The 22,137-nt window shown below is 44.6% G+C and overlaps 18 non-coding genes across 18 annotated transcripts; 9 read left to right on the top strand and 9 right to left on the bottom strand.

Annotated features, from left to right (window-relative positions):
• Window positions 1–1,085: 1,085 nt before the first annotated feature.
• TRNAT-AGU (transfer RNA threonine (anticodon AGU)) lies at window positions 1,086–1,159 on the bottom strand. Its single transcript has one exon. It is a non-coding gene; the product is annotated as a tRNA-Thr (tRNA).
• A 1,393-nt stretch (window positions 1,160–2,552) lies between these two features.
• On the top strand, window positions 2,553–2,634 carry TRNAS-GCU (transfer RNA serine (anticodon GCU)). The gene has a single exon. It is a non-coding gene; the product is annotated as a tRNA-Ser (tRNA).
• A 1,973-nt stretch (window positions 2,635–4,607) lies between these two features.
• Window positions 4,608–4,681, bottom strand: TRNAT-AGU (transfer RNA threonine (anticodon AGU)). The gene has a single exon. It is a non-coding gene; the product is annotated as a tRNA-Thr (tRNA).
• A 1,393-nt stretch (window positions 4,682–6,074) lies between these two features.
• TRNAS-GCU (transfer RNA serine (anticodon GCU)) lies at window positions 6,075–6,156 on the top strand. The gene has a single exon. It is a non-coding gene; the product is annotated as a tRNA-Ser (tRNA).
• Window positions 6,157–6,368: 212 nt separating this feature from the next.
• On the bottom strand, window positions 6,369–6,442 carry TRNAT-AGU (transfer RNA threonine (anticodon AGU)). Its single transcript has one exon. It is a non-coding gene; the product is annotated as a tRNA-Thr (tRNA).
• Window positions 6,443–7,835: 1,393 nt separating this feature from the next.
• Window positions 7,836–7,917, top strand: TRNAS-GCU (transfer RNA serine (anticodon GCU)). Its single transcript has one exon. It is a non-coding gene; the product is annotated as a tRNA-Ser (tRNA).
• A 212-nt stretch (window positions 7,918–8,129) lies between these two features.
• TRNAT-AGU (transfer RNA threonine (anticodon AGU)) lies at window positions 8,130–8,203 on the bottom strand. Its single transcript has one exon. It is a non-coding gene; the product is annotated as a tRNA-Thr (tRNA).
• Window positions 8,204–9,890: 1,687 nt separating this feature from the next.
• TRNAT-AGU (transfer RNA threonine (anticodon AGU)) lies at window positions 9,891–9,964 on the bottom strand. The gene has a single exon. It is a non-coding gene; the product is annotated as a tRNA-Thr (tRNA).
• Window positions 9,965–11,357: 1,393 nt separating this feature from the next.
• Window positions 11,358–11,439, top strand: TRNAS-GCU (transfer RNA serine (anticodon GCU)). The gene has a single exon. It is a non-coding gene; the product is annotated as a tRNA-Ser (tRNA).
• Window positions 11,440–11,651: 212 nt separating this feature from the next.
• TRNAT-AGU (transfer RNA threonine (anticodon AGU)) lies at window positions 11,652–11,725 on the bottom strand. Its single transcript has one exon. It is a non-coding gene; the product is annotated as a tRNA-Thr (tRNA).
• Window positions 11,726–13,412: 1,687 nt separating this feature from the next.
• Window positions 13,413–13,486, bottom strand: TRNAT-AGU (transfer RNA threonine (anticodon AGU)). Its single transcript has one exon. It is a non-coding gene; the product is annotated as a tRNA-Thr (tRNA).
• Window positions 13,487–14,879: 1,393 nt separating this feature from the next.
• TRNAS-GCU (transfer RNA serine (anticodon GCU)) lies at window positions 14,880–14,961 on the top strand. Its single transcript has one exon. It is a non-coding gene; the product is annotated as a tRNA-Ser (tRNA).
• A 212-nt stretch (window positions 14,962–15,173) lies between these two features.
• On the bottom strand, window positions 15,174–15,247 carry TRNAT-AGU (transfer RNA threonine (anticodon AGU)). The gene has a single exon. It is a non-coding gene; the product is annotated as a tRNA-Thr (tRNA).
• A 1,393-nt stretch (window positions 15,248–16,640) lies between these two features.
• TRNAS-GCU (transfer RNA serine (anticodon GCU)) lies at window positions 16,641–16,722 on the top strand. The gene has a single exon. It is a non-coding gene; the product is annotated as a tRNA-Ser (tRNA).
• Window positions 16,723–18,401: 1,679 nt separating this feature from the next.
• Window positions 18,402–18,483, top strand: TRNAS-GCU (transfer RNA serine (anticodon GCU)). The gene has a single exon. It is a non-coding gene; the product is annotated as a tRNA-Ser (tRNA).
• Window positions 18,484–20,162: 1,679 nt separating this feature from the next.
• Window positions 20,163–20,244, top strand: TRNAS-GCU (transfer RNA serine (anticodon GCU)). Its single transcript has one exon. It is a non-coding gene; the product is annotated as a tRNA-Ser (tRNA).
• A 212-nt stretch (window positions 20,245–20,456) lies between these two features.
• On the bottom strand, window positions 20,457–20,530 carry TRNAT-AGU (transfer RNA threonine (anticodon AGU)). Its single transcript has one exon. It is a non-coding gene; the product is annotated as a tRNA-Thr (tRNA).
• Window positions 20,531–21,923: 1,393 nt separating this feature from the next.
• TRNAS-GCU (transfer RNA serine (anticodon GCU)) lies at window positions 21,924–22,005 on the top strand. Its single transcript has one exon. It is a non-coding gene; the product is annotated as a tRNA-Ser (tRNA).
• Window positions 22,006–22,137: the final 132 nt, after the last annotated feature.

Here is a 22,137-nt window from a genome sequence, read left to right on the forward strand (position 1 = left end):
ATTTAAATTAAAGGTACAGTGTTCTGCACTAATATTAAGTCTCTCTGAAGCCTAGAAACACCCTTTTTTAAGTTAAATTCACAGCGAATTTATTCGACTCGAATCGAATATTGTCCACGAATTCGCCGAATCAGTCGAATCGAATTTTTCATTTCTTCGCTCATCTCTAAATATGACTATTTGTGGAAAGACATCCTGCATGTGTCTTTTAACCAAATGAATCATTGCCCGAGGTGAAGTCAAAGGGAACAGATACTGAAGCGGTGACAAGAGTTTTGGGGCCCCAACCACAGTCAAACACTTTGCATTCATGTAAAAATGCCAGCCAGGTAGGAGAAAAGTGTAGACTTGAAATTGATGGTTGAGCTACATCTCTGAATGTCCTGGCAAAAGAGTGGCTCCATCCAGGCGAATTTCTCTTGACGCGGGCACAGTTCATCATCTAGAGCCAATAAAAAAGGAACAGCAGAAAGTGAAAAAAAAAGATGGGGAATACATGACATTTTGCACCTGTTGACGCTTCCTAATTCCATGCCGTTAGACTGCGTGTCTGCAGCAAAGTTGGTGAGCATTACTACTTGTGACTTGCTTTACACCCTTGATTGCATTTGTAACATTTGATTATACCCTTGGCAGAAAAGGAAGAATGAAGCTTTTGTCACAATGAATTGACAGCACGGAAGCAAGGTGCTCTATTAGGAGGTGAGAAACGGCATCCTGCTTGTGTCTTTTCCTCAAGTTTCTGCTTGTGACATGCAGCTCCCAAAATCAAAGCTCGCAAGCTTGCTGTGGATGAGGTGGCCGAGTGGTTAAGGCGATGGACTGCTAATCCATTGTGCTCTGCATGCATGGGTTCAAATCCCATCCTCATCGAGCCCTTCGTCTAAAGGTGCACTGTTTTGTGCTTGCCGTGGACACCAGGCTGGCATAACCTAGGCTAAAAGGTCCAGCAAACTCGCAGGGCTTTGAAGAGATCAGCTGGAAGCATCAAGAGCAGGGCTGCTGCCTAAACCATGCCATTGCGGCACAAAGCTCCCGAGGCCACTCTTAAAACCTTTTCAAGGGCTTAATCTGCAGCCAAAGAAAGGCGCTGCTGAGAGTCGAACTCAGGATCTCCTGTTTACTAGACAGGCGCTTTAACCAACTAAGCCACAGCACCACACCCGGACACTGTGCTCGTGCCAAAGGCAGACTTGTGTCAGCACAGGCACAGAACAGTTGTGAGGAACTTCTTGACAAATGTTACGCACATCAAGCTTCAAAATCTCTAACGCAGCATGAAAGGCAGAGGAGGAGATAGCAAAGGAGACTATGCAACGTCCTTTTGAACTCATCACTCCTCCAAAAGTTGTTGTTTTTTTCTTTTTCTTCTTTTTTCATTGCTTATTTTTCTTAGCTGTTTGGTGCCAAGAAAAACCAGCTTACGAGTAGCTTGAAAACTTTCCAGCTTTGTACATTGCTTCATTTTTGCTAAAAGGTTTAAGAGCCAAGGCTACAACTCAGATATCTCTTGTGAAGTCAAGAGGTAACAGTGGGCCAATCCCACCTAATCTTATTTTAAACAGGCAGAGTCTGTGCTCTAGAATCAAACAATGGACCGAAAATAAAAGAAGGTGGGAAAAACCAATTTGCCCATCTTTTGGCTTCCACTCCCGTGAAGATGAAATGCATGCGGGCAAAAAGATTTGGGGAAGGAAACTATCTGCATCTTGCTTCAGACCGTTTCTTACGCTTCTAACTTTTCATTTGTCCCTTGGAAGACAGCAGGCAGACATCCTCCTGTTTTTGGAAGAACACAGAGTCCTTGATCTAGAGCTAATCAACAGGCTGAAAATGAACAAAGATGGGGAAGAAAAATAGGAACGCTGCCATTTTTCATACATCCTCCACCCTTGACGTTTGAATTCATGATCGCCAAGAGGAGTTTGTGAATATGACTATTTGTGGAAAGACATCCTGCATGTGTCTTTTAACCAAATGAATCATTGCCCGAGGTGAAGTCAAAGGGAACAGATACTGAAGCGGTGACAAGAGTTTTGGGACCCCAACCACAGTCAAACACTTTGCATTCATGTAAAAATGCCAGCCAGGTAGGAGAAAAGTGTAGACTTGAAATTGATGGTTGAGCTACATCTCTGAATGTCCTGGCAAAAGAGTGGCTCCATCCAGGCGAATTTCTCTTGACGCGGGCACAGTTCATCATCTAGAGCCAATAAAAAAGGAACAGCAGAAAGTGAAAAAAAAAGATGGGGAATACATGACATTTTGCACCTGTTGACGCTTCCTAATTCCATGCCGTTAGACTGCGTGTCTGCAGCAAAGTTGGTGAGCATTACTACTTGTGACTTGCTTTACACCCTTGATTGCATTTGTAACATTTGATTATACCCTTGGCAGAAAAGGAAGAATGAAGCTTTTGTCACAATGAATTGACAGCACGGAAGCAAGGTGCTCTATTAGGAGGTGAGAAACGGCATCCTGCTTGTGTCTTTTCCTCAAGTTTCTGCTTGTGACATGCAGCTCCCAAAATCAAAGCTCGCAAGCTTGCTGTGGATGAGGTGGCCGAGTGGTTAAGGCGATGGACTGCTAATCCATTGTGCTCTGCATGCATGGGTTCGAATCCCATCCTCATCGAGCCCTTCGTCTAAAGGTGCACTGTTTTGTGCTTGCCGTGGACACCAGGCTGGCATAACCTAGGCTAAAAGGTCCAGCAAACTCGCAGGGCTTTGAAGAGATCAGCTGGAAGCATCAAGAGCAGGGCTGCTGCCTAAACCATGCCATTGCGGCACAAAGCTCCCGAGGCCACTCTTAAAACCTTTTCAAGGGCTTAATCTGCAGCCAAAGAAAGGCGCTGCTGAGAGTCAAACTCAGGATCTCCTGTTTACTAGACAGGCGCTTTAACCAACTAAGCCACAGCACCACACCCGGACACTGTGCTCGTGCCAAAGGCAGACTTGTGTCAGCACAGGCACAGAACAGTTGTGAGGAACTTCTTGACAAATGTTACGCACATCAAGCTTCAAAATCTCTAACGCAGCATGAAAGGCAGAGGAGGAGATAGCAAAGGAGACTATGCAACGTCCTTTTGAACTCATCACTCCTCCAAAAGTTGTTGTTTTTTTCTTTTTCTTCTTTTTTCATTGCTTATTTTTCTTAGCTGTTTGGTGCCAAGAAAAACCAGCTTACGAGTAGCTTGAAAACTTTCCAGCTTTGTACATTGCTTCATTTTTGCCAAAAGGTTTAAGAGCCAAGGCTACAACTCAGATATCTCTTGTGAAGTCAAGAGGTAACAGTGGGCCAATCCCACCTAATCTTATTTTAAACAGGCAGAGTCTGTGCTCTAGAATCAAACAATGGACCGAAAATAAAAGAAGGTGGGAAAAGCCAATTTGCCCATCTTTTGGCTTCCACTCCTGTGAAGATGAAATGCATGCGGGCAAAAAGATTTGGGGAAGGAAACTATCTGCATCTTGCTTCAGACCGTTTCTTACGCTTCTAACTTTTCATTTGTCCCTTGGAAGACAGCAGGCAGACATCCTCCTGTTTTTGGAAGAACACAGAGTCCTTGATCTAGAGCTAATCAACAGGCTGAAAATGAACAAAGATGGGGAAGAAAAATAGGAACGCTGCCATTTTTCATACATCCTCCACCCTTGACGTTTGAATTCATGATCGCCAAGAGGAGTTTGTGAATATGACTATTTGTGGAAAGACATCCTGCATGTGTCTTTTAACCAAATGAATCATTGCCCGAGGTGAAGTCAAAGGGAACAGATACTGAAGCGGTGACAAGAGTTTTGGGACCCCAACCACAGTCAAACACTTTGCATTCATGTAAAAATGCCAGCCAGGTAGGAGAAAAGTGTAGACTTGAAATTGATGGTTGAGCTACATCTCTGAATGTCCTGGCAAAAGAGTGGCTCCATCCAGGCGAATTTCTCTTGACGCGGGCACAGTTCATCATCTAGAGCCAATAAAAAAGGAACAGCAGAAAGTGAAAAAAAAAGATGGGGAATACATGACATTTTGCACCTGTTGACGCTTCCTAATTCCATGCCGTTAGACTGCGTGTCTGCAGCAAAGTTGGTGAGCATTACTACTTGTGACTTGCTTTACACCCTTGATTGCATTTGTAACATTTGATTATACCCTTGGCAGAAAAGGAAGAATGAAGCTTTTGTCACAATGAATTGACAGCACGGAAGCAAGGTGCTCTATTAGGAGGTGAGAAACGGCATCCTGCTTGTGTCTTTTCCTCAAGTTTCTGCTTGTGACATGCAGCTCCCAAAATCAAAGCTCGCAAGCTTGCTGTGGATGAGGTGGCCGAGTGGTTAAGGCGATGGACTGCTAATCCATTGTGCTCTGCATGCATGGGTTCAAATCCCATCCTCATCGAGCCCTTCGTCTAAAGGTGCACTGTTTTGTGCTTGCCGTGGACACCAGGCTGGCATAACCTAGGCTAAAAGGTCCAGCAAACTCGCAGGGCTTTGAAGAGATCAGCTGGAAGCATCAAGAGCAGGGCTGCTGCCTAAACCATGCCATTGCGGCACAAAGCTCCCGAGGCCACTCTTAAAACCTTTTCAAGGGCTTAATCTGCAGCCAAAGAAAGGCGCTGCTGAGAGTCGAACTCAGGATCTCCTGTTTACTAGACAGGCGCTTTAACCAACTAAGCCACAGCACCACACCTGGACACTGTGCTCGTGCCAAAGGCAGACTTGTGTCAGCACAGGCACAGAACAGTTGTGAGGAACTTCTTGACAAATGTTACGCACATCAAGCTTCAAAATCTCTAACGCAGCATGAAAGGCAGAGGAGGAGATAGCAAAGGAGACTATGCAACGTCCTTTTGAACTCATCACTCCTCCAAAAGTTGTTGTTTTTTTCTTTTTCTTCTTTTTTCATTGCTTATTTTTCTTAGCTGTTTGGTGCCAAGAAAAACCAGCTTACGAGTAGCTTGAAAACTTTCCAGCTTTGTACATTGCTTCATTTTTGCTAAAAGGTTTAAGAGCCAAGGCTACAACTCAGATATCTCTTGTGAAGTCAAGAGGTAACAGTGGGCCAATCCCACCTAATCTTATTTTAAACAGGCAGAGTCTGTGCTCTAGAATCAAACAATGGACCGAAAATAAAAGAAGGTGGGAAAAACCAATTTGCCCATCTTTTGGCTTCCACTCCCGTGAAGATGAAATGCATGCGGGCAAAAAGATTTGGGGAAGGAAACTATCTGCATCTTGCTTCAGACCGTTTCTTACGCTTCTAACTTTTCATTTGTCCCTTGGAAGACAGCAGGCAGACATCCTCCTGTTTTTGGAAGAACACAGAGTCCTTGATCTAGAGCTAATCAACAGGCTGAAAATGAACAAAGATGGGGAAGAAAAATAGGAACGCTGCCATTTTTCATACATCCTCCACCCTTGACGTTTGAATTCATGATCGCCAAGAGGAGTTTGTGAATATGACTATTTGTGGAAAGACATCCTGCATGTGTCTTTTAACCAAATGAATCATTGCCCGAGGTGAAGTCAAAGGGAACAGATACTGAAGCGGTGACAAGAGTTTTGGGACCCCAACCACAGTCAAACACTTTGCATTCATGTAAAAATGCCAGCCAGGTAGGAGAAAAGTGTAGACTTGAAATTGATGGTTGAGCTACATCTCTGAATGTCCTGGCAAAAGAGTGGCTCCATCCAGGCGAATTTCTCTTGACGCGGGCACAGTTCATCATCTAGAGCCAATAAAAAAGGAACAGCAGAAAGTGAAAAAAAAAGATGGGGAATACATGACATTTTGCACCTGTTGACGCTTCCTAATTCCATGCCGTTAGACTGCGTGTCTGCAGCAAAGTTGGTGAGCATTACTACTTGTGACTTGCTTTACACCCTTGATTGCATTTGTAACATTTGATTATACCCTTGGCAGAAAAGGAAGAATGAAGCTTTTGTCACAATGAATTGACAGCACGGAAGCAAGGTGCTCTATTAGGAGGTGAGAAACGGCATCCTGCTTGTGTCTTTTCCTCAAGTTTCTGCTTGTGACATGCAGCTCCCAAAATCAAAGCTCGCAAGCTTGCTGTGGATGAGGTGGCCGAGTGGTTAAGGCGATGGACTGCTAATCCATTGTGCTCTGCATGCATGGGTTCGAATCCCATCCTCATCGAGCCCTTCGTCTAAAGGTGCACTGTTTTGTGCTTGCCGTGGACACCAGGCTGGCATAACCTAGGCTAAAAGGTCCAGCAAACTCGCAGGGCTTTGAAGAGATCAGCTGGAAGCATCAAGAGCAGGGCTGCTGCCTAAACCATGCCATTGCGGCACAAAGCTCCCGAGGCCACTCTTAAAACCTTTTCAAGGGCTTAATCTGCAGCCAAAGAAAGGCGCTGCTGAGAGTCGAACTCAGGATCTCCTGTTTACTAGACAGGCGCTTTAACCAACTAAGCCACAGCACCACACCCGGACACTGTGCTCGTGCCAAAGGCAGACTTGTGTCAGCACAGGCACAGAACAGTTGTGAGGAACTTCTTGACAAATGTTACGCACATCAAGCTTCAAAATCTCTAACGCAGCATGAAAGGCAGAGGAGGAGATAGCAAAGGAGACTATGCAACGTCCTTTTGAACTCATCACTCCTCCAAAAGTTGTTGTTTTTTTCTTTTTCTTCTTTTTTCATTGCTTATTTTTCTTAGCTGTTTGGTGCCAAGAAAAACCAGCTTACGAGTAGCTTGAAAACTTTCCAGCTTTGTACATTGCTTCATTTTTGCTAAAAGGTTTAAGAGCCAAGGCTACAACTCAGATATCTCTTGTGAAGTCAAGAGGTAACAGTGGGCCAATCCCACCTAATCTTATTTTAAACAGGCAGAGTCTGTGCTCTAGAATCAAACAATGGACCAAAAATAAAAGAAGGTGGGAAAAACCAATTTGCCCATCTTTTGGCTTCCACTCCCGTGAAGATGAAATGCATGCGGGCAAAAAGATTTGGGGAAGGAAACTATCTGCATCTTGCTTCAGACCGTTTCTTACGCTTCTAACTTTTCATTTGTCCCTTGGAAGACAGCAGGCAGACATCCTCCTGTTTTTGGAAGAACACAGAGTCCTTGATCTAGAGCTAATCAACAGGCTGAAAATGAACAAAGATGGGGAAGAAAAATAGGAACGCTGCCATTTTTCATACATCCTCCACCCTTGACGTTTGAATTCATGATCGCCAAGAGGAGTTTGTGAATATGACTATTTGTGGAAAGACATCCTGCATGTGTCTTTTAACCAAATGAATCATTGCCCGAGGTGAAGTCAAAGGGAACAGATACTGAAGCGGTGACAAGAGTTTTGGGACCCCAACCACAGTCAAACACTTTGCATTCATGTAAAAATGCCAGCCAGGTAGGAGAAAAGTGTAGACTTGAAATTGATGGTTGAGCTACATCTCTGAATGTCCTGGCAAAAGAGTGGCTCCATCCAGGCGAATTTCTCTTGACGCGGGCACAGTTCATCATCTAGAGCCAATAAAAAAGGAACAGCAGAAAGTGAAAAAAAAAGATGGGGAATACATGACATTTTGCACCTGTTGACGCTTCCTAATTCCATGCCGTTAGACTGCGTGTCTGCAGCAAAGTTGGTGAGCATTACTACTTGTGACTTGCTTTACACCCTTGATTGCATTTGTAACATTTGATTATACCCTTGGCAGAAAAGGAAGAATGAAGCTTTTGTCACAATGAATTGACAGCACGGAAGCAAGGTGCTCTATTAGGAGGTGAGAAACGGCATCCTGCTTGTGTCTTTTCCTCAAGTTTCTGCTTGTGACATGCAGCTCCCAAAATCAAAGCTCGCAAGCTTGCTGTGGATGAGGTGGCCGAGTGGTTAAGGCGATGGACTGCTAATCCATTGTGCTCTGCATGCATGGGTTCGAATCCCATCCTCATCGAGCCCTTCGTCTAAAGGTGCACTGTTTTGTGCTTGCCGTGGACACCAGGCTGGCATAACCTAGGCTAAAAGGTCCAGCAAACTCGCAGGGCTTTGAAGAGATCAGCTGGAAGCATCAAGAGCAGGGCTGCTGCCTAAACCATGCCATTGCGGCACAAAGCTCCCGAGGCCACTCTTAAAACCTTTTCAAGGGCTTAATCTGCAGCCAAAGAAAGGCGCTGCTGAGAGTCGAACTCAGGATCTCCTGTTTACTAGACAGGCGCTTTAACCAACTAAGCCACAGCACCACACCCGGACACTGTGCTCGTGCCAAAGGCAGACTTGTGTCAGCACAGGCACAGAACAGTTGTGAGGAACTTCTTGACAAATGTTACGCACATCAAGCTTCAAAATCTCTAACGCAGCATAAAAGGCAGAGGAGGAGATAGCAAAGGAGACTATGCAACGTCCTTTTGAACTCATCACTCCTCCAAAAGTTGTTGTTTTTTTCTTTTTCTTCTTTTTTCATTGCTTATTTTTCTTAGCTGTTTGGTGCCAAGAAAAAACAGCTTACGAGTAGCTTGAAAACTTTCCAGCTTTGTACATTGCTTCATTTTTGCTAAAAGGTTTAAGAGCCAAGGCTACAACTCAGATATCTCTTGTGAAGTCAAGAGGTAACAGTGGGCCAATCCCACCTAATCTTATTTTAAACAGGCAGAGTCTGTGCTCTAGAATCAAACAATGGACCGAAAATAAAAGAAGGTGGGAAAAACCAATTTGCCCATCTTTTGGCTTCCACTCCCGTGAAGATGAAATGCATGCGGGCAAAAAGATTTGGGGAAGGAAACTATCTGCATCTTGCTTCAGACCGTTTCTTACGCTTCTAACTTTTCATTTGTCCCTTGGAAGACAGCAGGCAGACATCCTCCTGTTTTTGGAAGAACACAGAGTCCTTGATCTAGAGCTAATCAACAGGCTGAAAATGAACAAAGATGGGGAAGAAAAATAGGAACGCTGCCATTTTTCATACATCCTCCACCCTTGACGTTTGAATTCATGATCGCCAAGAGGAGTTTGTGAATATGACTATTTGTGGAAAGACATCCTGCATGTGTCTTTTAACCAAATGAATCATTGCCCGAGGTGAAGTCAAAGGGAACAGATACTGAAGCGGTGACAAGAGTTTTGGGGCCCCAACCACAGTCAAACACTTTGCATTCATGTAAAAATGCCAGCCAGGTAGGAGAAAAGTGTAGACTTGAAATTGATGGTTGAGCTACATCTCTGAATGTCCTGGCAAAAGAGTGGCTCCATCCAGGCGAATTTCTCTTGACGCGGGCACAGTTCATCATCTAGAGCCAATAAAAAAGGAACAGCAGAAAGTGAAAAAAAAAGATGGGGAATACATGACATTTTGCACCTGTTGACGCTTCCTAATTCCATGCCGTTAGACTGCGTGTCTGCAGCAAAGTTGGTGAGCATTACTACTTGTGACTTGCTTTACACCCTTGATTGCATTTGTAACATTTGATTATACCCTTGGCAGAAAAGGAAGAATGAAGCTTTTGTCACAATGAATTGACAGCACGGAAGCAAGGTGCTCTATTAGGAGGTGAGAAACGGCATCCTGCTTGTGTCTTTTCCTCAAGTTTCTGCTTGTGACATGCAGCTCCCAAAATCAAAGCTCGCAAGCTTGCTGTGGATGAGGTGGCCGAGTGGTTAAGGCGATGGACTGCTAATCCATTGTGCTCTGCATGCATGGGTTCAAATCCCATCCTCATCGAGCCCTTCGTCTAAAGGTGCACTGTTTTGTGCTTGCCGTGGACACCAGGCTGGCATAACCTAGGCTAAAAGGTCCAGCAAACTCGCAGGGCTTTGAAGAGATCAGCTGGAAGCATCAAGAGCAGGGCTGCTGCCTAAACCATGCCATTGCGGCACAAAGCTCCCGAGGCCACTCTTAAAACCTTTTCAAGGGCTTAATCTGCAGCCAAAGAAAGGCGCTGCTGAGAGTCGAACTCAGGATCTCCTGTTTACTAGACAGGCGCTTTAACCAACTAAGCCACAGCACCACACCCGGACACTGTGCTCGTGCCAAAGGCAGACTTGTGTCAGCACAGGCACAGAACAGTTGTGAGGAACTTCTTGACAAATGTTACGCACATCAAGCTTCAAAATCTCTAACGCAGCATGAAAGGCAGAGGAGGAGATAGCAAAGGAGACTATGCAACGTCCTTTTGAACTCATCACTCCTCCAAAAGTTGTTGTTTTTTTCTTTTTCTTCTTTTTTCATTGCTTATTTTTCTTAGCTGTTTGGTGCCAAGAAAAACCAGCTTACGAGTAGCTTGAAAACTTTCCAGCTTTGTACATTGCTTCATTTTTGCTAAAAGGTTTAAGAGCCAAGGCTACAACTCAGATATCTCTTGTGAAGTCAAGAGGTAACAGTGGGCCAATCCCACCTAATCTTATTTTAAACAGGCAGAGTCTGTGCTCTAGAATCAAACAATGGACCGAAAATAAAAGAAGGTGGGAAAAACCAATTTGCCCATCTTTTGGCTTCCACTCCCGTGAAGATGAAATGCATGCGGGCAAAAAGATTTGGGGAAGGAAACTATCTGCATCTTGCTTCAGACCGTTTCTTACGCTTCTAACTTTTCATTTGTCCCTTGGAAGACAGCAGGCAGACATCCTCCTGTTTTTGGAAGAACACAGAGTCCTTGATCTAGAGCTAATCAACAGGCTGAAAATGAACAAAGATGGGGAAGAAAAATAGGAACGCTGCCATTTTTCATACATCCTCCACCCTTGACGTTTGAATTCATGATCGCCAAGAGGAGTTTGTGAATATGACTATTTGTGGAAAGACATCCTGCATGTGTCTTTTAACCAAATGAATCATTGCCCGAGGTGAAGTCAAAGGGAACAGATACTGAAGCGGTGACAAGAGTTTTGGGACCCCAACCACAGTCAAACACTTTGCATTCATGTAAAAATGCCAGCCAGGTAGGAGAAAAGTGTAGACTTGAAATTGATGGTTGAGCTACATCTCTGAATGTCCTGGCAAAAGAGTGGCTCCATCCAGGCGAATTTCTCTTGACGCGGGCACAGTTCATCATCTAGAGCCAATAAAAAAGGAACAGCAGAAAGTGAAAAAAAAAGATGGGGAATACATGACATTTTGCACCTGTTGACGCTTCCTAATTCCATGCCGTTAGACTGCGTGTCTGCAGCAAAGTTGGTGAGCATTACTACTTGTGACTTGCTTTACACCCTTGATTGCATTTGTAACATTTGATTATACCCTTGGCAGAAAAGGAAGAATGAAGCTTTTGTCACAATGAATTGACAGCACGGAAGCAAGGTGCTCTATTAGGAGGTGAGAAACGGCATCCTGCTTGTGTCTTTTCCTCAAGTTTCTGCTTGTGACATGCAGCTCCCAAAATCAAAGCTCGCAAGCTTGCTGTGGATGAGGTGGCCGAGTGGTTAAGGCGATGGACTGCTAATCCATTGTGCTCTGCATGCATGGGTTCGAATCCCATCCTCATCGAGCCCTTCGTCTAAAGGTGCACTGTTTTGTGCTTGCCGTGGACACCAGGCTGGCATAACCTAGGCTAAAAGGTCCAGCAAACTCGCAGGGCTTTGAAGAGATCAGCTGGAAGCATCAAGAGCAGGGCTGCTGCCTAAACCATGCCATTGCGGCACAAAGCTCCCGAGGCCACTCTTAAAACCTTTTCAAGGGCTTAATCTGCAGCCAAAGAAAGGCGCTGCTGAGAGTCGAACTCAGGATCTCCTGTTTACTAGACAGGCGCTTTAACCAACTAAGCCACAGCACCACACCCGGACACTGTGCTCGTGCCAAAGGCAGACTTGTGTCAGCACAGGCACAGAACAGTTGTGAGGAACTTCTTGACAAATGTTACGCACATCAAGCTTCAAAATCTCTAACGCAGCATGAAAGGCAGAGGAGGAGATAGCAAAGGAGACTATGCAACGTCCTTTTGAACTCATCACTCCTCCAAAAGTTGTTGTTTTTTTCTTTTTCTTCTTTTTTCATTGCTTATTTTTCTTAGCTGTTTGGTGCCAAGAAAAACCAGCTTACGAGTAGCTTGAAAACTTTCCAGCTTTGTACATTGCTTCATTTTTGCTAAAAGGTTTAAGAGCCAAGGCTACAACTCAGATATCTCTTGTGAAGTCAAGAGGTAACAGTGGGCCAATCCCACCTAATCTTATTTTAAACAGGCAGAGTCTGTGCTCTAGAATCAAACAATGGACCGAAAATAAAAGAAGGTGGGAAAAACCAATTTGCCCATCTTTTGGCTTCCACTCCCGTGAAGATGAAATGCATGCGGGCAAAAAGATTTGGGGAAGGAAACTATCTGCATCTTGCTTCAGACCGTTTCTTACGCTTCTAACTTTTCATTTGTCCCTTGGAAGACAGCAGGCAGACATCCTCCTGTTTTTGGAAGAACACAGAGTCCTTGATCTAGAGCTAATCAACAGGCTGAAAATGAACAAAGATGGGGAAGAAAAATAGGAACGCTGCCATTTTTCATACATCCTCCACCCTTGACGTTTGAATTCATGATCGCCAAGAGGAGTTTGTGAATATGACTATTTGTGGAAAGACATCCTGCATGTGTCTTTTAACCAAATGAATCATTGCCCGAGGTGAAGTCAAAGGGAACAGATACTGAAGCGGTGACAAGAGTTTTGGGACCCCAACCACAGTCAAACACTTTGCATTCATGTAAAAATGCCAGCCAGGTAGGAGAAAAGTGTAGACTTGAAATTGATGGTTGAGCTACATCTCTGAATGTCCTGGCAAAAGAGTGGCTCCATCCAGGCGAATTTCTCTTGACGCGGGCACAGTTCATCATCTAGAGCCAATAAAAAAGGAACAGCAGAAAGTGAAAAAAAAAGATGGGGAATACATGACATTTTGCACCTGTTGACGCTTCCTAATTCCATGCCGTTAGACTGCGTGTCTGCAGCAAAGTTGGTGAGCATTACTACTTGTGACTTGCTTTACACCCTTGATTGCATTTGTAACATTTGATTATACCCTTGGCAGAAAAGGAAGAATGAAGCTTTTGTCACAATGAATTGACAGCACGGAAGCAAGGTGCTCTATTAGGAGGTGAGAAACGGCATCCTGCTTGTGTCTTTTCCTCAAGTTTCTGCTTGTGACATGCAGCTCCCAAAATCAAAGCTCGCAAGCTTGCTGTGGATGAGGTGGCCGAGTGGTTAAGGCGATGGACTGCTAATCCATTGTGCTCTGCATGCATGGGTTCGAATCCCATCCTCATTGAGCCCTTCGTCTAAAGGTGCACTGTTTTGTGCTTGCCGTGGACACCAGGCTGGCATAACCTAGGCTAAAAGGTCCAGCAAACTCGCAGGGCTTTGAAGAGATCAGCTGGAAGCATCAAGAGCAGGGCTGCTGCCTAAACCATGCCATTGCGGCACAAAGCTCCCGAGGCCACTCTTAAAACCTTTTCAAGGGCTTAATCTGCAGCCAAAGAAAGGCGCTGCTGAGAGTCGAACTCAGGATCTCCTGTTTACTAGACAGGCGCTTTAACCAACTAAGCCACAGCACCACACCCGGACCCTGTGCTCGTGCCAAAGGCAGACTTGTGTCAGCACAGGCACAGAACAGTTGTGAGGAACTTCTTGACAAATGTTACGCACATCAAGCTTCAAAATCTCTAACGCAGCATGAAAGGCAGAGGAGGAGATAGCAAAGGAGACTATGCAACGTCCTTTTGAACTCATCACTCCTCCAAAAGTTGTTGTTTTTTTCTTTTTCTTCTTTTTTCATTGCTTATTTTTCTTAGCTGTTTGGTGCCAAGAAAAACCAGCTTACGAGTAGCTTGAAAACTTTCCAGCTTTGTACATTGCTTCATTTTTGCTAAAAGGTTTAAGAGCCAAGGCTACAACTCAGATATCTCTTGTGAAGTCAAGAGGTAACAGTGGGCCAATCCCACCTAATCTTATTTTAAACAGGCAGAGTCTGTGCTCTAGAATCAAACAATGGACCGAAAATAAAAGAAGGTGGGAAAAACCAATTTGCCCATCTTTTGGCTTCCACTCCCGTGAAGATGAAATGCATGCGGGCAAAAAGATTTGGGGAAGGAAACTATCTGCATCTTGCTTCAGACCGTTTCTTACGCTTCTAACTTTTCATTTGTCCCTTGGAAGACAGCAGGCAGACATCCTCCTGTTTTTGGAAGAACAAAGAGTCCTTGATCTAGAGCTAATCAACAGGCTGAAAATGAACAAAGATGGGGAAGAAAAATAGGAACGCTGCCATTTTTCATACATCCTCCACCCTTGACGTTTGAATTCATGATCGCCAAGAGGAGTTTGTGAATATGACTATTTGTGGAAAGACATCCTGCATGTGTCTTTTAACCAAATGAATCATTGCCCGAGGTGAAGTCAAAGGGAACAGATACTGAAGCGGTGACAAGAGTTTTGGGACCCCAACCACAGTCAAACACTTTGCATTCATGTAAAAATGCCAGCCAGGTAGGAGAAAAGTGTAGACTTGAAATTGATGGTTGAGCTACATCTCTGAATGTCCTGGCAAAAGAGTGGCTCCATCCAGGCGAATTTCTCTTGACGCGGGCACAGTTCATCATCTAGAGCCAATAAAAAAGGAACAGCAGAAAGTGAAAAAAAAAGATGGGGAATACATGACATTTTGCACCTGTTGACGCTTCCTAATTCCATGCCGTTAGACTGCGTGTCTGCAGCAAAGTTGGTGAGCATTACTACTTGTGACTTGCTTTACACCCTTGATTGCATTTGTAACATTTGATTATACCCTTGGCAGAAAAGGAAGAATGAAGCTTTTGTCACAATGAATTGACAGCACGGAAGCAAGGTGCTCTATTAGGAGGTGAGAAACGGCATCCTGCTTGTGTCTTTTCCTCAAGTTTCTGCTTGTGACATGCAGCTCCCAAAATCAAAGCTCGCAAGCTTGCTGTGGATGAGGTGGCCGAGTGGTTAAGGCGATGGACTGCTAATCCATTGTGCTCTGCATGCATGGGTTCGAATCCCATCCTCATCGAGCCCTTCGTCTAAAGGTGCACTGTTTTGTGCTTGCCGTGGACACCAGGCTGGCATAACCTAGGCTAAAAGGTCCAGCAAACTCGCAGGGCTTTGAAGAGATCAGCTGGAAGCATCAAGAGCAGGGCTGCTGCCTAAACCATGCCATTGCGGCACAAAGCTCCCGAGGCCACTCTTAAAACCTTTTCAAGGGCTTAATCTGCAGCCAAAGAAAGGCGCTGCTGAGAGTCGAACTCAGGATCTCCTGTTTACTAGACAGGCGCTTTAACCAACTAAGCCACAGCACCACACCCGGACACTGTGCTCGTGCCAAAGGCAGACTTGTGTCAGCACAGGCACAGAACAGTTGTGAGGAACTTCTTGACAAATGTTACGCACATCAAGCTTCAAAATCTCTAACGCAGCATGAAAGGCAGAGGAGGAGATAGCAAAGGAGACTATGCAACGTCCTTTTGAACTCATCACTCCTCCAAAAGTTGTTGTTTTTTTCTTTTTCTTCTTTTTTCATTGCTTATTTTTCTTAGCTGTTTGGTGCCAAGAAAAACCAGCTTACGAGTAGCTTGAAAACTTTCCAGCTTTGTACATTGCTTCATTTTTGCTAAAAGGTTTAAGAGCCAAGGCTACAACTCAGATATCTCTTGTGAAGTCAAGAGGTAACAGTGGGCCAATCCCACCTAATCTTATTTTAAACAGGCAGAGTCTGTACTCTAGAATCAAACAATGGACCGAAAATAAAAGAAGGTGGGAAAAACCAATTTGCCCATCTTTTGGCTTCCACTCCCGTGAAGATGAAATGCATGCGGGCAAAAAGATTTGGGGAAGGAAACTATCTGCATCTTGCTTCAGACCGTTTCTTACGCTTCTAACTTTTCATTTGTCCCTTGGAAGACAGCAGGCAGACATCCTCCTGTTTTTGGAAGAACACAGAGTCCTTGATCTAGAGCTAATCAACAGGCTGAAAATGAACAAAGATGGGGAAGAAAAATAGGAACGCTGCCATTTTTCATACATCCTCCACCCTTGACGTTTGAATTCATGATCGCCAAGAGGAGTTTGTGAATATGACTATTTGTGGAAAGACATCCTGCATGTGTCTTTTAACCAAATGAATCATTGCCCGAGGTGAAGTCAAAGGGAACAGATACTGAAGCGGTGACAAGAGTTTTGGGACCCCAACCACAGTCAAACACTTTGCATTCATGTAAAAATGCCAGCCAGGTAGGAGAAAAGTGTAGACTTGAAATTGATGGTTGAGCTACATCTCTGAATGTCCTGGCAAAAGAGTGGCTCCATCCAGGCGAATTTCTCTTGACGCGGGCACAGTTCATCATCTAGAGCCAATAAAAAAGGAACAGCAGAAAGTGAAAAAAAAAGATGGGGAATACATGACATTTTGCACCTGTTGACGCTTCCTAATTCCATACCGTTAGACTGCGTGTCTGCAGCAAAGTTGGTGAGCATTACTACTTGTGACTTGCTTTACACCCTTGATTGCATTTGTAACATTTGATTATACCCTTGGCAGAAAAGGAAGAATGAAGCTTTTGTCACAATGAATTGACAGCACGGAAGCAAGGTGCTCTATTAGGAGGTGAGAAACGGCATCCTGCTTGTGTCTTTTCCTCAAGTTTCTGCTTGTGACATGCAGCTCCCAAAATCAAAGCTCGCAAGCTTGCTGTGGATGAGGTGGCCGAGTGGTTAAGGCGATGGACTGCTAATCCATTGTGCTCTGCATGCATGGGTTCGAATCCCATCCTCATCGAGCCCTTCGTCTAAAGGTGCACTGTTTTGTGCTTGCCGTGGACACCAGGCTGGCATAACCTAGGCTAAAAGGTCCAGCAAACTCGCAGGGCTTTGAAGAGATCAGCTGGAAGCATCAAGAGCAGGGCTGCTGCCTAAACCATGCCATTGCGGCACAAAGCTCCCGAGGCCACTCTTAAAACCTTTTCAAGGGCTTAATCTGCAGCCAAAGAAAGGCGCTGCTGAGAGTCAAACTCAGGATCTCCTGTTTACTAGACAGGCGCTTTAACCAACTAAGCCACAGCACCACACCCGGACACTGTGCTTGTGCCAAAGGCAGACTTGTGTCAGCACAGGCACAGAACAGTTGTGAGGAACTTCTTGACAAATGTTACGCACATCAAGCTTCAAAATCTCTAATGCAGCATGAAAGGCAGAGGAGGAGATAGCAAAGGAGACTATGCAACGTCCTTTTGAACTCATCACTCCTCCAAAAGTTGTTGTTTTTTTCTTTTTCTTCTTTTTTCATTGCTTATTTTTCTTAGCTGTTTGGTGCCAAGAAAAACCAGCTTACGAGTAGCTTGAAAACTTTCCAGCTTTGTACATTGCTTCATTTTTGCTAAAAGGTTTAAGAGCCAAGGCTACAACTCAGATATCTCTTGTGAAGTCAAGAGGTAACAGTGGGCCAATCCTACCTAATCTTATTTTAAACAGGCAGAGTCTGTGCTCTAGAATCAAACAATGGACCGAAAATAAAAGAAGGTGGGAAAAACCAATTTGCCCATCTTTTGGCTTCCACTCCTGTGAAGATGAAATGCATGCGGGCAAAAAGATTTGGGGAAGGAAACTATCTGCATCTTGCTTCAGACCGTTTCTTACGCTTCTAACTTTTCATTTGTCCCTTGGAAGACAGCAGGCAGACATCCTCCTGTTATTGGAAGAACACAGAGTCCTTGATCTAGAGCTAATCAACAGGCTGAAAATGAACAAAGATGGGGAAGAAAAATAGGAACGCTGCCATTTTTCATACATCCTCCACCCTTGACGTTTGAATTCATGATCGCCAAGAGGAGTTTGTGAATATGACTATTTGTGGAAAGACATCCTGCATGTGTCTTTTAACCAAATGAATCATTGCCCGAGGTGAAGTCAAAGGGAACAGATACTGAAGCGGTGACAAGAGTTTTGGGACCCCAACCACAGTCAAACACTTTGCATTCATGTAAAAATGCCAGCCAGGTAGGAGAAAAGTGTAGACTTGAAATTGATGGTTGAGCTACATCTCTGAATGTCCTGGCAAAAGAGTGGCTCCATCCAGGCGAATTTCTCTTGACGCGGGCACAGTTCATCATCTAGAGCCAATAAAAAAGGAACAGCAGAAAGTGAAAAAAAAAGATGGGGAATACATGACATTTTGCACCTGTTGACGCTTCCTAATTCCATGCCGTTAGACTGCGTGTCTGCAGCAAAGTTGGTGAGCATTACTACTTGTGACTTGCTTTACACCCTTGATTGCATTTGTAACATTTGATTATTCCCTTGGCAGAAAAGGAAGAATGAAGCTTTTGTCACAATGAATTGACAGCACGGAAGCAAGGTGCTCTATTAGGAGGTGAGAAACGGCATCCTGCTTGTGTCTTTTCCTCAAGTTTCTGCTTGTGACATGCAGCTCCCAAAATCAAAGCTCGCAAGCTTGCTGTGGATGAGGTGGCCGAGTGGTTAAGGCGATGGACTGCTAATCCATTGTGCTCTGCATGCATGGGTTCGAATCCCATCCTCATCGAGCCCTTCGTCTAAAGGTGCACTGTTTTTTGCTTGCCGTGGACACCAGGCTGGCATAACCTAGGCTAAAAGGTCCAGCAAACTCGCAGGGCTTTGAAGAGATCAGCTGGAAGCATCAAGAGCAGGGCTGCTGCCTAAACCATGCCATTGTGGCAAAAAGCTCCCGAGGCCACTCTTAAAACCTTTTCAAAGGCTTAATCTGCAGCCAAAGAAAGGCGCTGCTGAGAGTCGAACTCGGGATCTCCTGTTTACTAGACAGGCGCTTTAACCAACTAAGCCACAGCACCACACCCAGACGCTGTGCTCGTGCCAAAGGCAGACTTGTGTCAGCACAGGCACAGAACAGTTGTGAGGAACTTCTTGACAAATGTTACGCACATCAAGCTTCAAAATCTCTAACGCAGCATGAAAGGCAGAGGAGGAGATAGCAAAGGAGACTATGCAACGTCCTTTTGAACTCATCACTCCTCCAAAAGTTGTTGTTTTTTTCTTTTTCTTCTTTTTTCATTGCTTATTTTTCTTAGCTGTTTGGTGCCAAGAAAAACCAGCTTACGAGTAGCTTGAAAACTTTCCAGCTTTGTACATTGCTTCATTTTTGCTAAAAGGTTTAAGAGCCAAGGCTACAACTCAGATATCTCTTGTGAAGTCAAGAGGTAACAGTGGGCCAATCCCACCTAATCTTATTTTAAACAGGCAGAGTCTGTGCTCTAGAATCAAACAATGGACCGAAAATAAAAGAAGGTGGGAAAAACCAATTTGCCCATCTTTTGGCTTCCACTCCCGTGAAGATGAAATGCATGCGGGCAAAAAGATTTGGGGAAGGAAACTATCTGCATCTTGCTTCAGACCGTTTCTTACGCTTCTAACTTTTCATTTGTCCCTTGGAAGACAGCAGGCAGACATCCTCCTGTTTTTGGAAGAACACAGAGTCCTTGATCTAGAGCTAATCAACAGGCTGAAAATGAACAAAGATGGGGAAGAAAAATAGGAACGCTGCCATTTTTCATACATCCTCCACCCTTGACGTTTGAATTCATGATCGCCAAGAGGAGTTTGTGAATATGACTATTTGTGGAAAGACATCCTGCATGTGTCTTTTAACCAAATGAATCATTGCCCGAGGTGAAGTCAAAGGGAACAGATACTGAAGCGGTGACAAGAGTTTTGGGACCCCAACCACAGTCAAACACTTTGCATTCATGTAAAAATGCCAGCCAGGTAGGAGAAAAGTGTAGACTTGAAATTGATGGTTGAGCTACATCTCTGAATGTCCTGGCAAAAGAGTGGCTCCATCCAGGCGAATTTCTCTTGACGCGGGCACAGTTCATCATCTAGAGCCAATAAAAAAGGAACAGCAGAAAGTGAAAAAAAAAGATGGGGAATACATGACATTTTGCACCTGTTGACGCTTCCTAATTCCATGCCGTTAGACTGCGTGTCTGCAGCAAAGTTGGTGAGCATTACTACTTGTGACTTGCTTTACACCCTTGATTGCATTTGTAACATTTGATTATACCCTTGGCAGAAAAGGAAGAATGAAGCTTTTGTCACAATGAATTGACAGCACGGAAGCAAGGTGCTCTATTAGGAGGTGAGAAACGGCATCCTGCTTGTGTCTTTTCCTCAAGTTTCTGCTTGTGACATGCAGCTCCCAAAATCAAAGCTCGCAAGCTTGCTGTGGATGAGGTGGCCGAGTGGTTAAGGCGATGGACTGCTAATCCATTGTGCTCTGCATGCATGGGTTCGAATCCCATCCTCATCGAGCCCTTCGTCTAAAGGTGCACTGTTTTGTGCTTGCCGTGGACACCAGGCTGGCATAACCTAGGCTAAAAGGTCCAGCAAACTCGCAGGGCTTTGAAGAGATCAGCTGGAAGCATCAAGAGCAGGGCTGCTGCCTAAACCATGCCATTGCGGCACAAAGCTCCCGAGGCCACTCTTAAAACCTTTTCAAGGGCTTAATCTGCAGCCAAAGAAAGGCGCTGCTGAGAGTCGAACTCAGGATCTCCTGTTTACTAGACAGGCGCTTTAACCAACTAAGCCACAGCACCACACCCGGACACTGTGCTCGTGCCAAAGGCAGACTTGTGTCAGCACAGGCACAGAACAGTTGTGAGGAACTTCTTGACAAATGTTACGCACATCAAGCTTCAAAATCTCTAACGCAGCATGAAAGGCAGAGGAGGAGATAGCAAAGGAGACTATGCAACGTCCTTTTGAACTCATCACTCCTCCAAAAGTTGTTGTTTTTTTCTTTTTCTTCTTTTTTCATTGCTTATTTTTCTTAGCTGTTTGGTGCCAAGAAAAACCAGCTTACGAGTAGCTTGAAAACTTTCCAGCTTTGTACATTGCTTCATTTTTGCTAAAAGGTTTAAGAGCCAAGGCTACAACTCAGATATCTCTTGTGAAGTCAAGAGGTAACAGTGGGCCAATCCCACCTAATCTTATTTTAAACAGGCAGAGTCTGTGCTCTAGAATCAAACAATGGACCGAAAATAAAAGAAGGTGGGAAAAACCAATTTGCCCATCTTTTGGCTTCCACTCCCGTGAAGATGAAATGCATGCGGGCAAAAAGATTTGGGGAAGGAAACTATCTGCATCTTGCTTCAGACCGTTTCTTACGCTTCTAACTTTTCATTTGTCCCTTGGAAGACAGCAGGCAGACATCCTCCTGTTTTTGGAAGAACACAGAGTCCTTGATCTAGAGCTAATCAACAGGCTGAAAATGAACAAAGATGGGGAAGAAAAATAGGAACGCTGCCATTTTTCATACATCCTCCACCCTTGACGTTTGAATTCATGATCGCCAAGAGGAGTTTGTGAATATGACTATTTGTGGAAAGACATCCTGCATGTGTCTTTTAACCAAATGAATCATTGCCCGAGGTGAAGTCAAAGGGAACAGATACTGAAGCGGTGACAAGAGTTTTGGGACCCCAACCACAGTCAAACACTTTGCATTCATGTAAAAATGCCAGCCAGGTAGGAGAAAAGTGTAGACTTGAAATTGATGGTTGAGCTACATCTCTGAATGTCCTGGCAAAAGAGTGGCTCCATCCAGGCGAATTTCTCTTGACGCGGGCACAGTTCATCATCTAGAGCCAATAAAAAAGGAACAGCAGAAAGTGAAAAAAAAAGATGGGGAATACATGACATTTTGCACCTGTTGACGCTTCCTAATTCCATGCCGTTAGACTGCGTGTCTGCAGCAAAGTTGGTGAGCATTACTACTTGTGACTTGCTTTACACCCTTGATTGCATTTGTAACATTTGATTATACCCTTGGCAGAAAAGGAAGAATGAAGCTTTTGTCACAATGAATTGACAGCACGGAAGCAAGGTGCTCTATTAGGAGGTGAGAAACGGCATCCTGCTTGTGTCTTTTCCTCAAGTTTCTGCTTGTGACATGCAGCTCCCAAAATCAAAGCTCGCAAGCTTGCTGTGGATGAGGTGGCCGAGTGGTTAAGGCGATGGACTGCTAATCCATTGTGCTCTGCATGCATGGGTTCGAATCCCATCCTCATCGAGCCCTTCGTCTAAAGGTGCACTGTTTTGTGCTTGCCGTGGACACCAGGCTGGCATAACCTAGGCTAAAAGGTCCAGCAAACTCGCAGGGCTTTGAAGAGATCAGCTGGAAGCATCAAGAGCAGGGCTGCTG

The sequence above is a fragment of the Staurois parvus genome, unplaced genomic scaffold (genome assembly GCF_062004578.1).
Source record: "Staurois parvus isolate SC_StPar_1 unplaced genomic scaffold, SC_StPar_1.0 ptg000020l, whole genome shotgun sequence".
NCBI lineage: Eukaryota > Metazoa > Chordata > Amphibia > Anura > Ranidae > Staurois > Staurois parvus.